Source organism: Mustela putorius, unplaced genomic scaffold, assembly GCF_011764305.1.
Source record: "Mustela putorius furo isolate JIRA1106 unplaced genomic scaffold, ASM1176430v1.1 tig00003845_pilon_pilon_pilon, whole genome shotgun sequence".
Lineage (NCBI taxonomy): Eukaryota > Metazoa > Chordata > Mammalia > Carnivora > Mustelidae > Mustela > Mustela putorius.
Genome location: NW_025421998.1, coordinates 87,654,845 through 87,680,855, shown reverse-complemented (window position 1 = coordinate 87,680,855; position 26,011 = coordinate 87,654,845). Strand labels below are relative to the sequence as shown.

General features: G+C 39.2%; 1 protein-coding gene across 2 annotated transcripts in view; it reads right to left on the bottom strand.

Moving 5' to 3' along the window:
- Positions 1–26,011, bottom strand: part of EXOC4 (exocyst complex component 4) — a 730,537-nt gene that overhangs the window by 455,607 nt on the left and 248,919 nt on the right. The gene's annotated exons all lie outside the window — the stretch shown is intronic.

Genomic DNA, 26,011 nt, shown 5'->3' with positions numbered 1-26,011 from the left:
CCCCTCCAGTGGCCCCAATTTCTCAGTGATGCACACAGCCCGTTTCTATCAGAATACAACTTAAGGGGTGCTGGGGTGGCTCGGTGGGTTAAGCCTCTGCCTTCGGCTCAGGGTCCTGGGATTGAGCCCCCGCAACGGCTCTCTGCTCAGCAGGGGGTCTGCTTCCTCCTCGATCTCTGTTGGCCTCTCTGCCTGCTTGTGATCTCTCTCTCTCTCTGTGTCAAATAAATAAATAAAATCTTGAAAAAAAAATACAACTTAATGTGCCTGGCCAGTTCCATCATCAAAGCCTAACTACCCTATGTGCTTACATATGGAAGGCGAAACAAGTCAAAATTTTGAAAATGAAAAAAAAATTGCACTTTGCCGGCTATGTCAGAAGTGTCACACTGTTACTTTTCCTTCGAAAATGTTGAATTTGTTGTCACTCGTTGGTCATCACCGCGAACAGCCTTTGGTGACAGTCTTACGTGCATTCATTTATGCCAAGAATTACTCTATGAGGTCCCTATCACTGTTGTCCTTATATTTTGTAGATGACCCAACAGGTAAACGATGCTAAAGTAAACTTGTCTGAACTCATGCAGCTGAAGGGCAAAGAAAAAATTTTGATCTTAAAGTCTGGGTTCTTTCTATGTGTATTTCTAGTGACCGTAGGGCTCCTGAATATAAACCTGGTTTATAGAAAAACAAAGTTCATGTCTGTAAATTTTATTTTAAAAATAAAATAAAAATAAAGGCACACAAGTATCACTAAAATAAAAACCTACTATTGTGAAGAAATAAATGTACCTTAAACATCAAATTATAGGTTATCTTTGAGGATGAGGCATGAAACATCTTGCCTGAGAAAACAGTTAACACATGGCTAATGCACTCCCTTCTTCTTAACCATGACACACTCAGCGACCAGCAAAGAAAAAAGATATTTTAATGACTGCTACTCTTTCGATCTATTCTCTGCACAGAATAGCCAAATCTCCACCGTTCCCTAGGCTGATGGGGGACTCAATAAATATTTGTTCATTGTTATTTAGATAAATAACTCGCCCAGGCCATTCTGTGTTAAAGGAATTAATCCATACCCCAAGGGTATTACAGGCTAGATTAATTTTCCGATAACTTCTAATCCACTGCTTGCTCAAACATTTTCCATCTACGCAATGTCTTGGAGGTTTCTATATATTTTATGTATTTTACGGCCATACGTGAGGGGAACTAGAAGATGAAGAATGTTATGCTTGTTAATCTACCTTTTTTTAAATTGAAGTATAATTAACATACAGTGTTACATTACTTTTAGGTATATAATACAATGATTCAATAATTCCATCCATTTCTCAGTACTCATCAAGGTAAGTGTACTCTTAATCCCTCCTTATCTACCCATCCCCGCACCAACTCCCCTCTGGCAACCACCGGTTGGTTATCAGTTAATCCATCTTTTGGTTCCATAAACATTGACTATATGTAAGTTGCAAGGCACAGGCGATTAAAAAAATTCTTAAGATAGGATCCGTGCCCATAAGGATCTCACAGTCAAGTTGGGGAGACAGAGATGTACAAATAAAAACCTGTAAGGCAATGTGATGGTTGTTAATGCGTAAGGAACTACTGAAACAGAAAAGAGAAGACGAAGACATTAAACTCCAAGAGGTCAGGTAGGGCTCTATTGATGAAAAGTGCTCTGTGATCAGGATTATGACTCAGGGTAATTTTGTCAGAGAATTTGACGAGATTTGAATCTATTTGGTTGTATTTTGAAGCACAGATCAGGCAGAGTACCAAAGACACCACCCTGGCCCTAGATGAAGGCTAAAGGAAAGAAGCAATGAACTTCTCTCCCAGAGATTAATTAATTTTGAAATTGACAAAAACCATAATAATTCCATTTCTGGTGCAGGGAGTTCAGGAATCTAGAATTTAACATATTTCAAGATTCTTCTTACTCAAACCTTATTACCAATAAAGACTTCTAAAGAACAGTATTTAATCTCTGAAAGCTATAGCTTAAAATCTAATACTGTGAGGTTTTCCAGCTTTCAGGAGAAAGGCCTGGGCTGCATTCCTATAGATCTTGACACAAACACAGAATAAAGCATGACTTAAGAAAAGCTGGCATTCAGATACCTAAATTTATATAACAGATATACTAAAGTTTTTCAATATACAACTGAATTCACTTTCAAGATCACTCACCTCTAAGCACGTTTCCTAAGGAATTTACATTGTAAGATCTAAAATCTGTATTATATGTATTTTATAAAGTAGGAATATTTATAGATCTACATAAGATCTACTTATTAGTAAAACAAAGTGTAAGCACCACGGAATAGACACGGGCGGGGGGAGAGGCCCTGGTGGTGACCTGCTGCCTGAGCTTTCAACGTCCCAACAGCCCAACAAACCCTGTGATCACCTCTCACCATGTGGCGAACGTGGAAAATCAAACTAGGTTCTACTGACTTCCCCGGGCTGTCATGCCCTACTCCCAGTTCCCATCATTGACTCCATTTCTAGAAGAGAAAATCTGGGTCTGGTAAAGTGAGAAAGATATTTAGAGGCAGAAAATCATATTTGAGATGGACTTTGAAAGACAGACTTTATTGACTGGATACAAATTAAGTTTAGAAGGATTCTAGGGAGAACTCATAGCACATGCAAAGACACCAGAGGTGAAAGGATTAAGAGCCCAAATAGTAAGTTCGGGGAGTGGGCCAGGAGGAAGAAGCATAAGGCATAATGAAGTCTTGAAAAGGGAAGAATCATATTTGGAATATTATTTGAGGACGACTCAATACATTCCATGAAAGACAGAGTTAAGGCGTTTCTTTAGAGAAGACAGACATAGTTCAAGTGTGAAGTAGCAAAAAGCCTGAATTAATTGGGGCAGTGGAAATGAGAAAAAGTAAATTATAGACACACTGTGATTTAATAGTATCATTTACATATATATCATACTTTATAAAATACTTTATATCCATTATCATATTTGATTCTCGTAATAATCCTGTAAAGTAAGTAGGGTATATAATACTGTCCCTACCTTATCACTGAAGAATCAGTGCCTGAGACCTGATTTACAGCGCCACCTGTCCACTAGTAAATGGCCAGGGGGGTATGAGAGCTCAGTGCAGGTCAACACCCAAGGATCCTTCAACTATATAAAGAAAGCAAATAGATCATACATGAGGAAGGGTAAGTTCTGTTCCTTCCTTTATTATCTCAAACACATTTTGTTCGAAGACTTATTAATCTTTGAAGGGAAGCACAACATAATAATAAGATATGCCTTGACTTCACAAATGCCTAAGCCTGAAAAAAATGGGCTTTATTATCAAGAGAATATGGTGGTTAGTACTTTGCACCAGATACTGTGCCAGGGGCTATGAATACCATGGCAGATACAGGCACATGGTCTGACTGGGCTGACTGTGTTGATTACATGCATGTGATCGGCTCCATCGCCAGTCCCAACTGGTGGTAGCCCTCCCTCCAACCCTGTTCCAAGTCACTATTGAGTCTCGGCAGTAACTATTCAATTTGCCATATGCTCCCGGAGGTGGCTGTGGTGGAAAAGAGGTAATTCCTAGCGTATCTGGCTTTTGAAAAAACTTCAAATACCAGTAATTAGGCCTCAATTTCCCTAACATGTGGGTATCAATGAAATACCCCCAGATAAAAGTCTCAAGTACCTTTTTGTTTTTACAAGACAACAGTCACACAGACATCTTCCATGATTTCTGCTCTATTAAAACACCTGCTTTGAAGAGAAGCTGAAACACAACAGATGCAATGTAAAACAATGCTAGCTGACATGTAAACCAGTAACTCTGTCTGGAGCTTAGAATAGTATTTTTATGAGGTCTGAAAACCAGGTTCATGGAGCCTGAGCTTTCAATGTCCCTTTCAATTTTTTTTTTTTCAAAGAAAAAAAAGTTTTTTTTTCTTTGAAAAAAAAAAAAATGGAGCCATTTTTTTCCATTTTTGAAATCAAAGATTCTTAATGATATAAAATAAATGCAATACCACAAAGTCAGAATGCAACAAATTTTATTACTTCTTATATTCACTCAAAATGCCAAATGCCATTCAAATACCATTATTCCTGAACCGTGAAAACATGCTTAAATTCCTTATTATTACGCTTAAAGATGTCCACAATGATCTAACTCTATCTTCTCATACAGACTCAATAAAACAAAAAAATTAATTTCCCTCCTCACTCCACAAGTCAGAAATGGATACACTGTTCCCCGCTGTTAATGAGGTAATAGAAACATTACTGCCATAGCACTAATGCACTCACTTAATGAATTATTTTTTTCCTTGGTAATTACTATAATAACAGTAACTCATCCCCAACTTCAGCATCTTAACACAAGCATATTATTTCCATCTCCATATTTAGTTTGGTTACCTCATGGACAAATTTAAATGAATGAAAATCAGCTAGATTACAGGTGGTAAGGACCCCAAAAGAAACACCATATGGAGAGCCATATGCTTTGGCACTTTATCAGCGTGTGACAGAATCCTGGAATCTATCTTCAGAATAACTGACATCCTCTCCGTATCAATTCTCTGTACTGGTGCTCTAGAACATTCACATTTTCAACCTTATGCTAACATATTCTATGTCTAACTATTGAATGCTGTAAATCCAAAGGCATAGCAGTTACTTTCCTCCTTCCAAAAAAGTAAACAGAGCAATTTCAAAACAACTAAAATTACAAAAACATTATCTCCCTATAAACTATCCTGGAAAAATCACAAGAGAAAACTTTCTTTCTGAAGAAAAACCTGGTGGGGCTGGTGGGGGGGTGGGGTGAAGGGGTGGGAATCAAATGTCAAAGCAGTGAGTAGCTACGGCAGTGCCATTGATGGCAGCTGTGGATTCGGGAAAGTTACGAACAGTGGAAGCTTCTCTCACCTAGCAAGGGTCACATAGCAACCGAATGACGTGTCACGAACCACGCTTCGCATCATACTTTTCATTGAAGATGATTGGAAACGGCCCTTCTGCGGGGTCACTTTTCAGTCATGGTTGAACCAGAGGAAGGCCACCAGAGGGAGGGAGAGGCGAAGAGATCACAAGGCAGTAAGCGAGGGCTGGCGAGGCAAGTCTGAAACCCACAGGGCAGAGGCTCTCGGAGAAGGGCAGGTGCTACCGCTCAGGCCCCAACTGCAGCTGTTGCCACAGACAGAATTTCTGCTTCAAAGAAGTGGCAGCTCTGCTCATAAGGCCTTTTGCTGGTGTCCTGGGGCCCGTCCACAGTATCTAAGATCTCCCCCTGTGAAAGCCAATGGATGACTGACTTTAATCATAGCCCCCAAATACCTTCAGAGCAACAGTCCTAGATTAGTTTTATTGACTTAACAAGGAACTGTAGCCTAATCAAGTTAACACCTCAAAAAGATCATCACGGGTTATAGTTTGGAAGCTGGCACTATTTCCTAATTTGTAGGGTTAGGGGACAGTGGACAAACTCATCCAGTTCTATCTCAGCTAAATTTGAATGTTTACGCTTTTTAAATTTCATAAAAATGGATGATACAATATAAAAGGCCTTATAAACTGAGGGTTTGGGAGGGGAGGAGGGTGTGGGGTTGGGTGAGCCTGGTGGTGGGTATTAAGGTGGGCACAGATTGCCAGGAGCACTGGGTGTGGTACATAAGCAATGAGTCTTGGAACACCGAAAAAATAAAATTAAATTAAAAACAAAAAAAATTTTTAAAGGCCTTATATTAATGACGGTGGTGGTGGGAATAACAGGAAGGCCCTGACTCTTGAACAAAGCTGATGTCATTAAATACTAGAAATTGTTCAGAGATAGGGGTTTCACACTCTTAACCAAGGAGCTCTGTTTTTCTAAAAAACCTTTATGACTTACATTCATGCCAGAAAACTGTTATTGTAAATGACAGCTATAACTGTGTAACGAAACAAGCATCATCAGGGTGCGGTACTGAATCAATCAGAACACAGTGCACTCCGCTACGGAAGGGCTGGGCTGCGGTCGAGATCCTGCACAGAGGGCGCCTACTGCGTGTCTGGCATCTGAGCGGAATAAGGGAGATGTGGTACCTGCCCACAGAGAGCCTGTCCTGCCAAAATAAACGGTTTACTATGTAACATCTCTTCCCTACCACTGCAGAGTTGTTTAACACCATAATGAAAGTGACAAGAGTTTTGTAACAAAAACCATGGCTTCAATTCAAAATACAGAAGCGTCCTATAACACACTTCACTAAAATTTTGATTTGTAAGAAAAAAATCAGTGGAGAAATGAAATTCACTAGGTTCTTACTGCTTATGGTTATGGTTAAGTACTGGGCATATATATATATTTCATATTTAAAGCTGATAGGGACAGGGCTCCTAGATGGTTCAGTCAGTTAAGCATCTGCCTTTGGTGGGTCATGATTCCAGGGTCCTGGGATTGAGCCCCACATCGGGCTCCCTGCTCAGTGGAGAGTCTGCTTCTCCCTTACATTATTTTGATGAACAATGTACCATATGATAGTTTCAAAGTTACATTAGTGGGCAGAAAAGGTCAGACTTTTTTTTTTTTTTTAAAGATTTTATTTATTTATTTGACAGAGAGAAATCACAAGTAGATGGAGAGGCAGGCAGAGAGAGAGAGAGGGAAGCAGGCTCTCTGCTCCGCTGAGCAGAGAGCCCGATGCGGGACTCGATCCCAGGACTCTGAGATCATGACCTGAGCCGAAGGCAGCGGCCCAACCCACTGAGCCACCCAGGCGCCCGAAAAGGTCAGACTTTTAAATGCAGGATGAAAACTGTGCTACAGACTTTCACCTGCCAAAGTTTCCTGAGTTGTCCTCAGTTACAATGTATGTGTAAATAGAAGCAGAGTAATGTTCTTGGACAGATGAAAGTACAACACAAAAGGAGACTGATAAGTATATAAATGTCAACTCAGAGAATGTTCCATAATATCAAACAAAAGTTCCGTTCTTTGCTCACCTCTGGTCAGCCTTTGACTTTTCCACAATGTGGGTGAAAAATACAGCCAAATGTCGATTAAGTTTATGCATGCCATGAGACTGGGAAGACAACAAAAACAATTAAGATTCCAAAAGATCATGACCATCTAGGGCTATCTACGCACCCAAGCTAAGATGAAGAAAATTTCAAAGAGTAAAGAGCAAGGTCTATAATAAAGAAAAAAAGCCATGTAAGAACACAAAAGTATCTCGAAAAGGCAAACTTACAGGGACAGGAAAGGTGCCAGAGGTTGGGGGTAAAGAAAGAGAATGACTATAAAGGGCTCTACTAGGGATGTGGTGATGGTTACATGACTGTATACATTTGCCAAAACTCATCAAATCATAAATTAAATTTCAATGAACTTGACCTTAAAAATAAAATGGACAAAACTAGCTTTGAAATAGCACCAATGAAGATCCCTTAAACGTCCATATGAATAAACACAAGTAACTAGTGAGAAGATACATCTAGAGTACTATTAAATTAACAGATGTACAGTTTCTAGAACAAGAGAAGTAAATCATCCAGTTCTCTGGACAGGTCAACTCACATCTGTAATGAGTATCCATTTTCTAAGAGTGATTTGAACCAACTGAAACTATCAAGAATATCAATCATTATATCAAGATTACTGGAGATCCAGAAATATAAACTAGGAACCGAGGATTTTCATCTGGAAAAGAAGAGCCTCAGTGGGAACAGGCTGGCCGTCTTCATGAATCTCATAGGCTGCCATGGGAGGCTGAGATGAGCTGGTTCTCTGAGCTAGATGAGGCCAAACTAGGACCACTGTGATTAAGCACTGATGCAGACTGGAAAACCAGCAGGAGTAATGCAGAGTGAATTCAAATATTAGGAGAATTGTCAAATCAGATGGCTTTTTAAATCCTTTAACATTGAAGATAGTTTATGTGAATGATGAAAAGAATTGGACTGGGAAACTGTAGCAAATATGGAAAGACAAGAAAACTATTTGAATGTAAAAACTAAATGCTTTGGGGACTGTAAGAACGTGAAGAAATCAGAGAAAGGCAATTAAATCAAGCTATCATATTCAATAGGAAAGAAGAAAAAAGCCAATGGCTCTCTGGTATCTAGTGTTGTTCTAGGTATTTCATACACATTTAATCCTCAAAATAAAGCACTGACGTGGGCATTATTGCAAGTCCTTCTTTAGAAAAGAGGACACTGAGGGCTGGAGAGGTTCAATGAGTTCAACCTCTAAAAATTGGCTGAGTTAGGATTCTTACTTGGATTTGACTCAAAAGCCCATGTGTCCTTTGAACGCCAATGTGATTCCCAGTGGTAAGAGTAGTTATCTGGAAAATTAACTTTTGAGAGAGACTTCATTTCTTTTTTTTTTTAAAATATTTTATTTATTTATTTGACAGGTAGAGATCACAAGTAGGCAGAGAGGCAGGCAGAGAGAGAGAGAGAAAGAGAGAGAGAGGGGGAAGCAGGCTCCCTGCAGAGCAGAGAGCCCGATTTGGGGCTTGATCCCAGGACCCTGAGATCATGACCTGAGCCGAAGGCAGTGGCTTAACCCACTGAGCCACCCAGGCGCCCCATGAGACACTTCATTTCTTATGATACTAACAAATGAGGCATTGCTATACGTTCTCTCCATAAAACAAGGGTTTTGAACCTAACATGTTGGATGGGTAAAATATCTCATTTAGGGGTATTTGGCAGAGAAAATTACCACACAAGCAAAAAAAAAAAAAAGTTTAAGTAACATTTTTATCCCTTGCAAATTTTCACTCATATCATGCTTTCAGCCAAGCATATCCACAGGTCCTTTGACTTTTAAAAACCCAAAGTGAGGGGAGCCTGGGTGGCTCAGTGGGTTGGGCCTCTGCTTTCGGCTCGGGTCATGATCTCAGGGTCCTGGGATCAAGCCCCGCATCGGGCTCTCTGCTCTGCAGGGAGCCTGCTTCCCCCTCTCTCTCTGCCTGCCTCTCTGCCTACCTGTGATCTTTCTGTCAAATAAATAAATTAATTAATTAATTTTAAAAAAAAAACCAAAGTGAAATGGAATTAAAAAACAAAATAATCAGAACAAAAGGTGAAGAGTTATCCTCCTACTCATTCAAGCCTTATCTATTATTTCAGGTATGAGATACAAAGCTCTGAAGCATGTGGACCAGGAAAAAAGAAGGAAAGAAATCTACAAATGGACAATAACAAGGTTTTATTCAGCAGTCAATCAACCCAGCACATCAATAACCTGCTGCTTTTGAAACAGAACATGAAAGGTAACTGCTTTAATTCTCTTGATTTGGCTGAACCTCAAATTTGACAAAATACCATCTAACAAACTTATTAGCATGGTCTTGGAGAACAAGGATAGAGGAAAGGGGAAAAAATGACAGTATTTAGGTTTTGAAATTTCGGTTAAAATGCAGAAGAAAAAGGCATTAGACACCGTGAGGTGACCTAATTTAATTTGTTCTAGGAGTTGATAAGAATGGGTTCTGAAGTCCTTGATCTTGACTGACAAAGAAAAGACAATTTCAAAACAAAGGTATCAGAACCATATGGAGAAGTAAGGTAAATCAGTTTCCTACTGGGAAAACAAATGAATGGTGGAAGTTACTATAAAAGTCACTTTACCAGCAGGAATTGAACTCGATTTCAATTTAACTTGATCTTTAAATGATTAGAGAACTAGAAGGAAGACAGATAAAACATTAGTCCTCCACATGCTGAGATTACCAAGATTTAAAAATTTATTTTAGATCTCAAAAAAAATATCAAAGCACAAAAACCTGATAAAAATTTATCTTATACATGCATTTTTCAGACCATTTGAGTATAATTTTTGAGTTAGGTTGCAAGCCGAGATGATGGGGAATCTTTTGTTCTCTTCAGGAAATGTATGCTGAGTTCTTAACACTTTCATTTTCCCAAAGCACCATTACTTGGTGCTAAAAGCCAGGCAAAAAATATATGTATATAATAATAATCAAAATGTAGCCCCTAGCCTTTACTGTTTAACTTCATTCAGAAAGGTATAATTCAAAATTTTCTAAGTAATGCTATTTCTTGGAGAAATAAGATAAACCTAATTTCATTTATAGGCTAACTAAAGACTGAGGGTCCATTTATCATTTTTAAAATGCTAGCCAGCAGATAAGATTAGTTTCTGTCACTCACAGCACTGTCAAGATGACTCAATATGATTGTAAAGTCGATTTTTATGGCCATATTTGAGCAAATAATAAATGTTCCCATAGAGGCTTCAGTTTGAAGATCTCCAAGAATTTGACTGATACAGAGGATAAACGACAAGCACACTTCCACCGGTAGGTTCATTTGATAATCTCATACTACTGTTTTCTAAAGAAGACCTAGAAGAAGCCACTAAAATTATTAAGGCCTGATAAAAGCTGTATAGAAATAAAGCTTAAAGAAGCTGCGATTATTGCAGCTGAAGAAAAGACAGCACACGGATAACCTAATAATAGTTATTAAATATATGAAAGCTTATTGTCTGAAGGATGGGTCAAGATGAGCAACTCAAGCAAAAAATGGAATTAAAGAATCAGGTAAAATGAAGAAAGGAACTTGCCCACAGTATAACCATTTCATATATATATATATATGGCAAATTTTTTAAATTTAATTTTTTTTGTGTGTATTCCAAAATTCATTGTTTATGCATCACACCCAGTGCACCATGCAATTGTGCCCTCCAAAATACCCACCACCAGGCTAACTCATCCTCCTGCTCCCTCCTCCCCTCTAAAACCCTCAGTTTGTTTCTCAGAGTCCACAGTCTCTCATGGTTTTTGAGATCTATTTATTTATTTGAAAGAGAGAGAGAGAAAGCGCATGTGCACACCCGCACACACACAAACATGCATGTGTGCATGTATGAATGGAGGAGGGGCAGAAGGAAAGAATCCTGAAGCAGACTCCCCACTGGACGGGCAGCCCTCCTCCAACGGGCTTGATCTCACAACCTTGAGATTATGATGTGAGCCCAAACTAAGAGTCAGATGTTTACTTACCAGACTGCACCACCCAGGCACCCCTAAATATTCAAAGTGTAAAAATACTTCCCTGAAACTCAACACTAGGAAATACAACTGAATAATAGCTTAAGTGGAGTCAATGGAATTAATGAGATTATATCTGGATACTCAAAGTAATCTACTGAAATTCCCAAGAAATAATGAAATAAGTAGAAATAGTAAATTAAATAGAAACATAAAAATCTGTCTTTAGAGAAAAATCTTAGACTACAGAGAGATTATATTGGGATACTCAATTTACATGCAAAGGGAGTTTCGGAAGAGTTATAAAAAACTTGATTGCTTTCTTAAATCATTACCAAAGGGAACTAAATATCAAAAACTAAACTGCAAAGCCAACTAAGAGTTTAGGGCCAAATCTAAAAAAACTTAAGTTTCCCAAAACACTCAAGCTATTATATTTGTGATCTAATGAAAATGAGCAAAAATTTATTTTGACAACTGTGGTCATCTCTATAGCTCTCAACTGACATATTTCCAGTCCAAATATACTTACTAATACTTTTAATCTCTAATTTTATTCTGAATCCATCAACAAGCTTGAAAAGAACAATTCAAATTTTTCCTTAGGACAAAGAAGACTAAAACTGGTATTGATAAGCAAATATAAAGTTAATGTCATTCACTATATCAGTCTGAAACTATTTCAAATCATTTTCTGAATATCTTTAAATAGGCATTCTCTCTTTATCATCAGGAAGATAAGAGATAACAAGTTGTTAGCAAGGGTGTTGAGATGAGAGAACACTGGTACACCACTGGTGGTAATGTAGATTAGTATAGGTATTATGGAAAACAGTATGGAGGTTCCACAAAAATTTAAATACAGAACTATCATATGATCCAACAATTCCATTTCTGGGTATATATATCCAAAGGAAATGAAAACAGGAGTATCAAAAAGATCCCTGCATTCCCATGTTTACTATAGCATTATTCATAATAGCTGAAACATGGAAACAACCTGTGTCCACCAATGGATGAAAGGATAATAATGATATACACACAATGAAATATCATTCAAACGAGAGAGGGAAGAACATCCTGCCATCTGTGAAATATGAGTGGACCCTAAGGGAATTATGTTAAGTGAGATAAACCAGACAGAAAAAAGCAAATACTATATAATATCAATTATATGTAGAATCTAAAAAAGTTGGACTTGTAAAAACATGGAGTAGAACGGTGGTTACCAAGGGCTAGGGTGATGGGAAAATTGGAAGATGTTGTTCAAGGGTACAAACTTGTCAACTAGTAGATAAATAAGTCCTGGAGACCTAATGCACAGTATAGTGGTTACAGTCAACAATAATGTATTATAAACTTCAAGGGTGCTAAAAGCCTAGATCTTAATTATTCTCACCACAAACAAAAGAAATTATAGCTACCATGACGGTGATCGCAAATCAACATGTTGGACACTTTAATGTTATATGTCAATGACATTACAACTTACAGGAAAAAAACTGGGCATTCTCTAAGTGACGTATTATTTCAAAACAATTTCTAAAATAAGTTTATAAAATGGAGTTACACTGAATGCTTTAAAAAAAAAAAAAAGCAGGGGGCGTCTGGGTGGCTCAGTGGGTTAAAGCCTCTGCCTTCTGCTCAGGTCATGATTTCAGGATCCTGGGATCAAGCATCACATCCGGCTCTCTGCTCAGCAGGGAGCCTGCTTCCCCCATCTCTCTCTGCCTGCCTCTCTGCCCACTTGTGATCTCTGTCTGTCAAGTAAATGAATTAAATCTTTTAAAAAAAAATTGTTTAAAAAAAATAAAAGGCAAAATCAAGAATCAAAAGTGCATATCCCCCGGAAGAGAGAAGTAAGCCTCTGCCTCCATCACTGTTAAGTTAACCACATGATGCAAATATAGTGTCGTGACAACACTTCTTTCCCGCACATTACTCCTGACACTGCCTAGATTTATTTAATCTTTTTTTTTTTTAACTTTATCATACTGCTGAAATATCCATCCACCAAATAAGGACCATGGAGAGGTCCACAGATAAGATTTTTCTTTAAAATACAAATGTTCCTACAAGTATTTGAGTTCCCTCAAATTTCCCCTTGTGATTGAGTTTGACTTTCAAAGCACTGTGGTCTGAAAATATGTAGGGAATAATCCCACTCTTTTGGTACCAGTTGAGATCTGCTTTGTGACCCAGTATGTGATCTATTCTGGAGAATGTTCCATGTGCACTAGAGAAGAATGTGCATTCTGTTGTGTTAGGATGAAATGCTCTGAATGTATCTGTGAAGTCCGTCTGGTCCAGTGTGTCATTCAAAGCCCTTGTTTCTGTATTGATCTTCAGCTTAGATGGGAGATGTTAACCACTACTGAAGAATGGAGCAGGGAACAGTGACAGACATTCAAACACACAAAATTAATTTGGGTGCCAATGGCAGAGATCTTCGGAGATGGCATACCTAACTTGGCCTTCCTAAGTAGTGTCCACATTCTCAAATTATTTGAAAAGATAGGTAGAATCATTTCCAATAAGAAAAAAAGTAAATAAAGACTATAATTAGCTTAATTAAACCTAACTATTTCATGTTGACATAAAAATTCAGAAGATGGACCATGAGTTTCTGCATTGTTATCTATTGTAATGTGAAATCTTTCATATTCCTAACTATATTAGAAATACATTTGTTAGTTCTGTCAAAAACAAAAAAATAACTAGCAAGATGTGCTCTGATTCATTATGTAAAAATAGCCCACACATCAAGGGATTCCAAATTTCAAAACAAAATATGTTTTTAAAAAGTTGTTTGATGAGAAGTAAATAGAAAATAAATCAATGTATTTCTGCGAGAAAGCCTTTCTCTGCTTTCCAAAAGGAAGCTATTAGCTGTGCAAGTGAAACTGGCAAAGTCTATCGGGTCAATTCATTGTTCGATAATATATGAATTGATAACTGCTGGCAGGAATCTTTCAGAGTAAGAGATGCAAAGCTTCTGAACAAGGAAGAAATGGTAATTTACCAGAAAAAATATACACACACATATACAATAAGCTATGCATTAGCAAATGAAAGCCACAGATTTGGAAATTATGTTTGTAAATTTGAAAGTAAATAAAAAGGCAACTTAGCAATCTAGCAATTGGTTATAAACATGAAGCCATGCATGGAAAACTTATTAATGTTCTTTTAATAGTTTTCTGAGGTAATAAGAACTATGATGGGGTAATCAGTTGGAGTTAGACTGATTTTTAATGTTTTCTTTTCCTGGACACCAAGCAGCATATAGTCCCAAGAAATTTCCATTAGGGGTCACTGACAAATGGGACAGAAACAGAATTCTGGGGCTGGAGTTTGAAGAAAAAGAAATCCAATGGCAACATTTAGATGGTATGTGGTTTACCACAGATGACATAATGACAAAAAATGGCCATCAGGAAGAAAATTGCAGCTCCTGTAAGCAATTGCATTATGAGCAGGTGGTACCTAAGTGATAACAAGTCATGACAGTAGGTGTAACAAAAAATACCTCATGTTTATCTAATGCTTTCCTTCGAAAGTACTCAAAACTTCCAACAGGGAATAGCTAACCACTCCTCCCAGGTTTTGGAGGTTGCTGGTGGTGATTTTTTCACAGGGCTGAATTACAGAATGCTTATCAAAGAATCATAAAGCAAGAAGGGATTCTGTGAGAGTATCTACAGTGAACCCATTACCTCAGAGCAGATGTGCCCCTACAGCAAGCCTCCTCAGAATTTTCCTGGAGAAAATCTACAAATTCCCAGATCTAAGGATTCGTAAGTTTCAGGGAGCAATTAACTTCCTCCAGCAGGACAACTAAATATTCAGCTTATATCCATGATGGGATCTGGGGAAAGTTTTCATACTTACAAAAAAATATTATAATTTCCTTTCCTACCTTTGAAAACTGCTAAGTCACCCTAAAAAAGGAAGAAACCTCCAAATTATAAATCATTACAACCTACGCAGAGATTATGGTTAGCTTTTAGAGAGAACCTATGCCTGAGACAAATGGCTTTTCTCGTTCCCTATTAACAGGTACTAAAACAGCCTGTCTTCACTTACATCAGCAAGGACCTGAAGGCACCTGAGATCCAGAACTCTGCGAAGCCACAGCTCTGCCAAAGAAGGCCGGTTCCTGAGTTCAAAATTTGAGTTCATTTTAAAGGTCACACGTTGGCAGTTAAGCAAAATGGAGCACACGAGGTAAAGTGAAGGACAAATGAGATACAGTGAAGTTGGTTATTTACATCAGAGAGGAGCATACGACAGTAAAGAAAAAAATTCTCTTACCTAATCTAAGCATCACAGTGAAGCAGAACAGAAGGAAGAAGAACACTAACCCCATTTCTGGGCAGCGGTAGGACACTGCCTCTGTCCCACCCTTTATAAGATGAGGAAGTGTGTTTGAGTATGAATCAAAAATTGTTCTTTCTCGATGTAACAGTAAAGCAGAGTCTTAAGCATACCACAGGTATGCAGCACCAAGGTAAAAGATAAAGAAAGACAATTAAGTACACATTTCTGAAAAGCAGGATGACAGAGCAATAGCGATTTATTTAAAAATGTGCAGCATAAAGACCAGTAAAAGAAAAAAACCATACACAAGCAGCAATTTCACGGAGACGGGTATGCCAGTGTGACCCTTTCCTCAGACATATATTATGTATCCATTAAGGGGTTTTAATCTCCTCGAGAGTATGGACACGATTTCAAAATATATAACAAATTCAATCCTAGAAGAAAAAGGACTGTAGGCAAAAGATTTTGAAGGAGAAGGAGATCTTTGGTCGGCTATGGATGAAGAGAAAGCTGTTTAACAGTAAAGGAAGGTAACCAACCCTACTCCAGCTGGACATTCTGACAAAAACAGTGTTTCTTCCCCCAACACTGGTCCATCCATTCTGGAAAAGCAGCAACAGGGAATTCTGAGAATTCAGTCTGCGGTAAGTAAGAATGCCCAGACTTTCCAGCTCATGTACCACGGCACAAAAGGAAGAGAATCTGGATTCAAAAAAATCTAGGTTTGAGGCTCAGGTCTGCTGCTTACTGTTATGTGACCTTGGACAAGTTACCCAACCTCTGAAACTCATCACCTCATTTATCAAAAGGAAAAATACTCTTATAGCCTCTGGTATCTCTCAATCCCAGTAAGTAATGTGAAAAAAGCAGGGGTTCTTGTAATTGTTGCTACCAAAAAAGGGAAACATTTATAAGCGAAAACAACATCAACTACTGTGTAGGAGCTACTGGGACCGACATACAAAACTGTGCACAACTGTACCTTCCGTGCAGTTCATAATTAGCTTTGACTACTGATACATCTTAAATATGGACCATATTTCCACAGATGCTTTGATAAAAATAAACCGAAGAGTGCTATACCACCATTATTTTGGTGGAAGGCAATCTTAAAATTCTACATATTGGACTACTTTCAGAGGATCGTGGAGAAAAACCCAACATGGCTTTCTGTTAGATTTGCCTGCTTAAGGGTGCGGCCAGTGATCACAGTAGCTGGTTCACACAGGAACAAAGAATCCAAGGAGTAGGGATGGTTTCCTCTTGGCAAGATGAGTAAAACAGATTACAGGTGATATTCTATTTCCACAGGTAGCATGCGCTTAAAAAGATGGTACGAGCTGTAAATGGGCAGCCACATAAATGATATAAAGAAAAGGATCTCACTTCCTCGGTCTTTCAGGACATATTTCACATCAGCCAACAAGGCGGACACTGCTGATATTTGCCCTCGAATGCCCCGTGCCTCCTTCCCAGCATATGGATGACTGAAACATAGTAGTTTCCAGAATCTTCCTTACAGCTAGGTCTGGCCAATGAAATGGACAAGGAAGTCGGTGTGGGAAGCTTCCAGAGAGAGGAGCAAGTCCCACTTTGCCTGTGTCTACTGGCTGCGGACTAATATGCAGATAAGACGGCAAGAGTTCAAGTCCTCACCTTGGACAAAGAGATCTTAGGAAGGGAGCACACACGTGACAAAACACAAAGAAGAGGGAGCCCAGGTCCTCAAGGATGTCATGGATCAAGCCACACACCAGGGCCTGATTACCAGACTTGCATGTGGGAAAAGAATAAAACGCCATCTTGTTCACCCCACTGGGAAGTCCCTATTGTGCACAACTACACCTACCCCTGCAGCCAAGTTAAACACGTTTGGCAGCAAGTCTCCCAACTTAATAGGGAGAGTTTTAAAGTAAATTGACCGGAGGACAGACAAGCTCAGATAAAACAGCAACAGAGGAGGCAATCGGTGTGACTGGGCAAAGTAGAAGTACAAAGACTGTACCCAGGAATAGTTTTGCTGAAGGAGAAGTCTGGTTAGAAACAACACTGATGACCCTTCTGGTCTAACACTCAAGACCAGCACAGGGCCCACGTCATCTTGCAAGTGAATGAGTGCGAGCTCTTAAGAACCACTACCACTTGGGGGTTGTGAACAGAATGGGAAAGACAGAGAGAGCGGGACCGAGAGATGGAAGGAAGGAAACACAGTGGAACACGCCAGTCATGTCTTTTTAGTTGTCCTACTTAATCCTCACAGTAACCCAACAAATCACTGTCATTACAGATTGGGGAAATGTGGCTAGAAAAAGCCTCGTAACTCAAAAAACCAGTAAGTGGAGGAGCAAGAATCCTAATTCAGGTCTTTGTCTCAAAAGCCCCCAATCTTCCCATTACACGAAGCTGCTGGTTCAAGGGAAAAATTACCAGGCTCAGAATAGAAGCAAATTAAACACCCAGTCTGGCATAACAGACAAGAGAAATAAACATGATAGCATCTACTAATCTGAGCCATCAGAAGAGAAAAAGACAATGTGATAGTAACAGAAGTGTCGGAAGAAAAGAAGTATGTTCATTCAGTTTAGAACAGCAACACAACGTATGCTGGAAACACCTGCACATGCACCCACTAGCCTTAGAAGAAAGGAAATGACAATAGGCTTCAAAGATACAATTTCAGGGCTAGAGTCTACATGAAAATAAAAATCTATACGGTAAAATTTTTAATCAGATAAAAGAATTAATACTGTAAAAACATGCAGGAAACTGCTACCTATAAAGTAGTACCAGATTCCTAATCCCCAAGCTGTCCTTATTAGTTCGACTGCAAATCCTACAATCCTCCCAGAAAATGTTGGCACAGACTTTGGTAACACCCTTGCTTTCCCCAATGTTGAAGTTAGGACTCACAATGGCTCTGGTCATTTAGGTAAGACCGTAAGCCTCAAGGTATGAGGAAATTTTTTAAAAAACTGAGACAGACCCTCGTCACCATTTTCTGGCATCGTATTAACAAGTCACAGAAGCAAGGCAGCTGCTACGTGATGCAAAGACAAAATCAGGGGTGCCTGAGTTGGTCAGGCGACTGCCTTTGGCTCAGGTCATGATCCCAGGGTACTAGGATCAAGCTTTGCATCAGGCTCCCTGCTCAGTGGTGAGCCTGCTTCTCCCTCCCCCTCTACTGCTCTGCCTGCTTGTGCTCTCTCGCTCTCTCTGTCAAATAAATAAATAAAAATCTTTTAAAAGAAAAAGAAAAAAAACAAAATCACCAGACCTGGGGGCAGAAAGACTTATGGGCAAGGCCTAGCTTTTATGTATGGGTAGTGTGACTCTGGGTGAATCACTTTCCTACTCACAACTTCATCTGTGAAGTCAGAATGACACTTAACCCACAAAATAAAAATGCTAAGGCAGAAGTCAGGTACACAAAGACATTAGGTTTTGAGGATACTCAATATACAGTGTTTTTTGAGTTGAACGGATGTGCAAAAAGGTTGTTTATGAAACATAAAATACACGTGGTTTCATGTGTTCAAGCACAGATATCACACAATGGGACCCCATCTCATTCCCAGATAAGGACTCCCACGCCTTTGTAACGTCTGTGCCTCACAAGAACCCACACGTGTGTTAACACATCCGCACAAGTCCCGCTGACAAGTGAGTGACCACTTGGGGTAACATCAGCTCTGCACATAAAACCTATCCCATCTGCCCCATGGTTTTCCAGTGTATGTCCCCGAAGACAGCACAGTTTCAATCAAGAAGCTCTTCAGCTGGACATGAGGGGTTCAGTGTGCCCAACGATGAAGATGCTGTTTACGTGTGCTGACTTGAAAGCCCAAGAAAAGCCATCTTCAAAGTCTAGTCTTTCCTTCCTTTGTTTGAGTCCCCCTGACTGACTTGGAATGCTGATGTAACACGACTTCTGTGTATGTGTATGTGAGCGTCTATACATGTTAATGTAATTCAATAGCACTAGGTTAAACCACAGAGAAAACATTTCTCAGCCCTTGATTAAGGCCTGCATTACACCATCAGACCCCATCACAAGGCTTGCTGATGAGTAGCTATTTGGACACACACAGAGCTGTGATTTCCATCCACTTTACTAATCAGCAAGTTCAGATTTGCTGCTAATGTGACATTGATGAACAGGAATGATGCTAATGTGACAGTGATGAACAGAAATGACAGCTCAGGGTTGATTAAAATTAGCAAAGGTTCTTCAACCCACGACCAGAATGGAAAGGCTCTGAAAACAGCTACAGCCAAACAAGCCTCTCTGAAACAGAGAGGAAACACCAAAAACATATGTTTACTGATTACACATAAATTTGAGCAAATACACACTGCAATGTGACATCGTTTAAAATGTAGGCAGTCATGATTCAAATCCTACACCAAATCAAAAATGGCAATAAACACAGATACACAGAAGCCAAGTGCCAAGCAAAGCACAATGTCAAAAGGTAGAGGATATGATTTGATTAGGAAAACACCGAGCATACTGGAAACACAAAGCAGGGGCTTAGCAGAGCTGAAATAAAATTCTCCGCTCTACGATAATGTAGGAAGAGCGTTCTCATCTGCCACGTGGACTTTCTGCATTTGTCACTGACTGGCTGGAGTCAGAGATCTTCTCCACAGCCTTCGGACAATCAGGTCACCTTCCTCCCCGCCCTTCCTCGCTTCCCCTCCTCTCCAGCTACTCCCACACCATGGCGGTCAAGTTCGCGTAGAAATAGATGGGGAAACAGAAGCAGCACCGAATGGGTGTGTAAGAATCGAAACGTACTCCTGGCAAAACTAAAGAAGCTGGGAACGTGGGACTCTTTCCCAACATGGTGCTCTTAACACCAACGTTTCTCGCAGCTTAATGCAGTCTCAAAAAACTAAAAACCAGAAACTAAACAAACCCAGAAAACCTATGCAGAAATGGCCTCGTCGGCTGTACTACCCTCGTCTGTTATGGCAAGAAGTTGACTGTAAGTAATCCATGCAGAACAGGCTACCCTCCCCGGAGCTACAGTAAAAGAGAATACAGATGTGTTTGGTCTGGTTTGGTTTTTAAGCAAAAGTCCATACGAGCTGCTGCTGTTAAAGTCTAAATAAAGTGGTCAGAGTCTCGTGTCAACAGTATTGAACTGAATTCCCAGAGACAGATTTACTCAAAACCTAACAGTGAGTCATCCTAAAAGGGTTGGTTATCGACAAGCCTCAGTGCCCTGCTACGGAACTTCATACTGGCACTGAAGATCAAGACGTATTTCCATGCAAATATTCACAGGTATGAGGTACTAAAAGAAATAAGAGTATCCTGTGCCAAAAATAGCGGTCTTGGAATTCTAGCAAATTTTAATTCGGGTTTTTTATAATGCTAACATATTGCTACCAACTGAAATATTCTCCTGGTAAACACGAAACAGAAATGGTTAAGTGACCTTCTAAGAATCCAAAAATCTATAAATAGACCAGACACATTTTACAAGCATTTCTGAAAGGAGGTAACAAAGGAGATCAAAGAATAAGACACACTGCTCCGAGCTTCTGTAATCAGATATTGAAAGTCAATCAACACAGGCAAATCTTCAATTACGGTATTCCCAGTGGCAATCATTGACAGGGCTGTTTCTGGGTCATACTCCATCCGTGTAATTTTCACCCTGAAATCTCAAAGAATAGACTATTTTCCAAAGAGAATCTCTCATTTTGAACTCTAACATCTATAGTAAGCTTACTTCCTTTTTAGTAAATAGTCTTTCCTCATGCATAATTGTCTAAATTATCCTTTATTAGAATTCCTTTGCAAAAGTAAATATTCTGAAATTATCTGAATCACCTTATTGCTTCTAAATAAGTCAGTTACAGGAGACTCTAAACAAATTTATATGGGAGTAAATAATTCGGGGTGTGTGTGTGTGTGTGCACGTGTGCGTGAGTGGGTGTACACGTGCAGGTGCTAAAGTTCAAAATCTAACATGGGTTTCCAAACTTACGAATAAATGCGGCCAATTTATGACTTGGCCACACCAGAATCTTACTTCTAAAAGCAAAAGGGTATCAGAAGCAGGCTTTCTCCTAGGTCACTGATATCTTCTAGCATTGCTCTTTGTTTTGTGACAATAACCTACCACCAGAGCACCATGTATGAAAAGCACTCTGGTAAATAAACCACCTACACACAACCTCCTGCTTACTCTACCCCTCCTTGTTTACACAGTGGGAAAATGCAATTGATATATTCATTTCCTAAGAGATTTTTCACTTAAGCAATTATCCTAACTCTTCTCATTCTGAGATCACCCTTTCTTGTATTTGTCTAAAATACTTAATTCTGACCAGCCATATGCTAATGAATACAGTTAGTAAGTCAAGTTCAGGCTAATGAGAAAGAAAAAGTTCAGAGAATTTTTGGAAGGAAGTGCGCTCCCCAAAACTGTTAGTAAACACTAGGTACTTGTAGGTCCACCAAGCCTAAAAACTATTTAAAATTTCTAAAAACTATCCAATAAAAATTAATTAAAAAACAATCCCATTATTATGAGTCAGATTCACTGAAGAGAAGGGGTACAATGGAATTCTCAACTCCAAAAAGGATTTATGTTCCTAAGGACTACTAGATTTTTCACAGAAAAAGAACTTTTTTTTTTCATGTGTTTTTTTCTTATGGAGTTTGATAGACCTGCTCCCCAGCCTTCTCTGGGCCTCTGAGGAATGACAGTGCTACAGGCCCTGACTGTAGCCAAGTCTTTCTTGGTTTTACCACAATGTTCCTTTGTCTCCCCTCCAGTTTCCATGTACTTGCCAACATTTTACAAATGAATATAAATTCAATTAATGAATCTGTAGTTAGAAGCCAAGGAGACCATACTCTAAGTCTAAAATGCTAAACATGAAAGAGTTTATTAGAGTAACACTAGTTTAAAAGGCATGGAGGGACTCCTGAGTGGCTCAATGGGTTAAAGCCTCTGCCTTCGGCTCAGGTCATGATCTCAGGGTCCTGGGATCAAGCCCCACATGGGGCTCTCTGCTCAGCAGGGAGCCTGCTTCCTCCTCTCTCTCTCTCTGCCTGCTTCTCTGCCTTGTAATCTCTGTCAAATAAAATAAATAAAATCTTTAAAATAAAAAAAATAATAATAAAAGGCATGGATACTCTCCAACATGGATGGTTAGTCTCCATACAACATGAAAGGCAGCTTCTGTGGCTCGGGAGTTAAACCTAGGAAAGGCCACATACATACATCTACAGTCAACAAAATAAAGATAACCTTCTCAGACAAAGAAAACATCAGCTATACTCTAAAAGCTAGGAACTGGGTACTACACTATTATTTTTAATTAAAATCTCTACTTCACAAGAAATGTTACTTTATTCTTTTCCTATAGTGCTATTTGCTACATAAAATGCATGTGTTAAGAGGTATGTGGTTGTATACATACACCTGGTGTCCATGACTCTATCCACATTTACTGTTCAGTCTCTACTAGGTCCTGCCTCTCCGAATCTTGCCATATGTCTCAAATATGTCTTACAGGGTTTCACGAGGGAAAAAGATGGTTAGGGTAAGCCCCTCTGCCATGCTCAAGGTTATACTATTAATAGGCCACAGCACCTGACATCATTTGTTCCTTCCTCACAGACGCCTTGGAATGGAAAGCGAATTGACTCACATCCTTTGCTTCCTTCTACCTTTGACAAAGCTGAACATGTCCAGCCTTTCTCTGTCATTGTTTCTGACTTTTCATTCTCAAAACCCTCCAGCTTGTTATGGACAGTGGGGAGGGTCTGTGCTATGGTGAGTGCTGTGAAGTATGTAAACCTGGCAATTCACAGACCTGTACCCCTGGGGAAAAAATATATGTTTATAAAAAATTAAAAAAATTAAAAAAAAAAACAAAAAAACCCCTCCAGCTTCATTCATTTATCCCCAACTCGAATGACTTAGAAATCACAGGACCAGGGCGCCTGGATGGCTCAGTCGTTAAGCATCTGCCTTCAGCTCAGGTCATGATCCTAGGTTCCTGGGCTCGAGCCTCACATCGGTCTCCCTGCTCAGTGGGAGGCCTGCTTCTCCCTCTCCTGCTCCCTCTGCTTGTATTCCTTCTCTCACTGTCTCTCTCTCTGTCAACTAAATAAATAAAATCTTTAAAAAAAGAAAAGAAAAGAAACCACAGGACCAGCTTTCTTAGATTAACCAAAAGTATACAGAGTAAATTTAACTTCCCTTTAGGAAATTTGTATTTGAAAAGGGATAAATGTACCTCTGTTTAAAAAGTATACTTAGCTGATGGGTAAAGAAAATAGCCAGGTGTCCAAATAATTTACCTCTTTTCTAGGCTCCAGTAGCACACCACTCCCATGTTGGAACTGCCACTTCTTGGCAGTGCAGCACAGATTCAGAGTGCGAACACTGGAATCTGACAGTAGCTCCTGCCCCAACCATGTCCATGCAGGCCATGGGAGCTGGGGCATATTACTCAACTGCTCAGAACATAAATTTTCTACACATATTCCCACACTTCCTAGAGGATTAAATGAAATAGTGGAAGTATGTGGTTGACACGTTGTACTTTCCCAATAAATGTTAGTGGAGAGGTTGAAATGCTTCTCTCTTCAATTACAAAGGAGGCTCCAGACTGCTATTCCTGACCACCCTTGCTTATTTCATTTGCAAAGACCGAATAACTCTCCAAGTTGAAAAATGATGACCTAGATATGCCTCTGAATCTCCAGACGAAAGTAGTATTTTAAACATGATGTCTCTAATTGTCTTTTTGTTCTGAATAATCGTGCCTCCTATGCAATGATGCCACATGAAAAATGAACACAGACACAGAACTCATCAAAAGGTAATAATAATAAAGATCAGAATCAGAAAGGCACAGGTTTGAATCCCTGTTCTACAATCTACTGATGGAGTTATTTGATCTTTCTGACGTTCAGTGCCCCATCTACAAAATGGGATAATACTTACACCTCATAGATTCATTACCGCCATCAAATGAAGTAATATGAGCGAAACACCTGGCACAAAATAAGGGCTCAAACATAAGCTCCTTTCCTCCATGAGCATAATAAACTTAAATTAAACCCCTGCCCCAGCAAAGTTGCTTTTTATCCCCAAGAGAGCAGGGATATCTGAATGCTCGGGATTTATCTGTGGGAATCTGTTCTTAATATTGTTCTAGTTACACAAACAAGTGATGTGTACTAATTACACTGGGGTTTTACTTTTTGCAATGAAGGCACACCATCCACCATACACATAATAAAAAGCAAAAGAAGAAGGAGAAGAGGATAAGAAGGGAACAGCTGGTATAAACTCTGCCCATCATTCAAAGAGGCAATGGGGCCAACAGAGTTTTTCAATAAAAGCAAAGAGAACACTAGGTGGTAATGAAATGGATACTTTAGATCTTGGGAAGCAAAACATATTCAGTACTCTTTGGGATGCCAAGGGAGGCTTGGATAACATCTCCTGTCTTAATGAGCTATCCTCCATTCCCAGCTGTTCAGAACAATGACAGAGTTCACTGCGGCGGAGAACCCACATACAAAAACTCCACAGTCCCTAGAGCCAGAGGTGCAGGGCAAATGCTAAATCATACATCTGTTGGTGTTTGGATGTATAAATGAACAGGGACTTGAAAAAAAAAAACAACAACAACAAAAACAAAACCCAACACCTGACACATCTGGGATCTTTCTTCTCCAAAACTGTCAAACCTATGTTAATCCCTTTTCCTTTTGTTCAGACAAACGTGTGGGCTCTGAGCACTTTTTATAAAAATTAACTTTATTTTTTAGACTAGTTTTAGGTTTACAGAAAATTGAATAGTGTAGAGAGTACCCATATATCTTCTCAATCTGAGCACTTTTTAGGGTCCTAGCTCATTTAAGATATAAATGATAACACAGAATTTGAATAAACCAATAAATTAAGTGACTAAAGAAGAGATTTTGAAACCCTAGTCCCCTACTTAGGTTTGCATAAACCAAATGAAATAATCTGTATGCAATACAATGATCAGCCACCAAAAAACCCCAAACAAACAAAAGTGTGTCGCTGGTAGTTATCCAGGGGAGCACTAAAGCCAAATTCAAAATCATAGTAACTGATAAAATATTAAAGTATGTCTGTAACAATCAGAACTCTAAGAGCCCATTAACAACATTAATATTTCCTTTTCCGTAACCTCCATATTTGCTAAGACCATAAGAAAACATTTCATAATGGATCAATCTCCAATCTAAAGAACTATGGATGTTCCTGAGATCAAGGCTCACAGCCTTGGGCCCATTAGACAGCCTCTTTTAACTATGGAAGCACTCCCTTCTGTTTTTAATAAAGGTGGTCTACTGGGTCATGCAGATACATTAAGCAAAAGATTATCAGGTAAGTCATCACTACCGCTAGGAAATAATTAATTGGGTAATACAGTGCAGAGATTCTCAAGTGTGGTACCTAACTTGTTAGTAATGCACATCTTTGGGTCCCACTCCTGACCTAATAATGCATCAGGAATTGAGGCAGGAGTGGAGGGGGTGGCGGGGAGTGGTCCCAGCAGCCCGTGTTTTAAGATGATTCTGATGCAAATAAAGTTCAAGAATGACTGATATATTCAAGCATGCCTGACCATAAAAAATAACTGAAAATAAACAGTAAATATG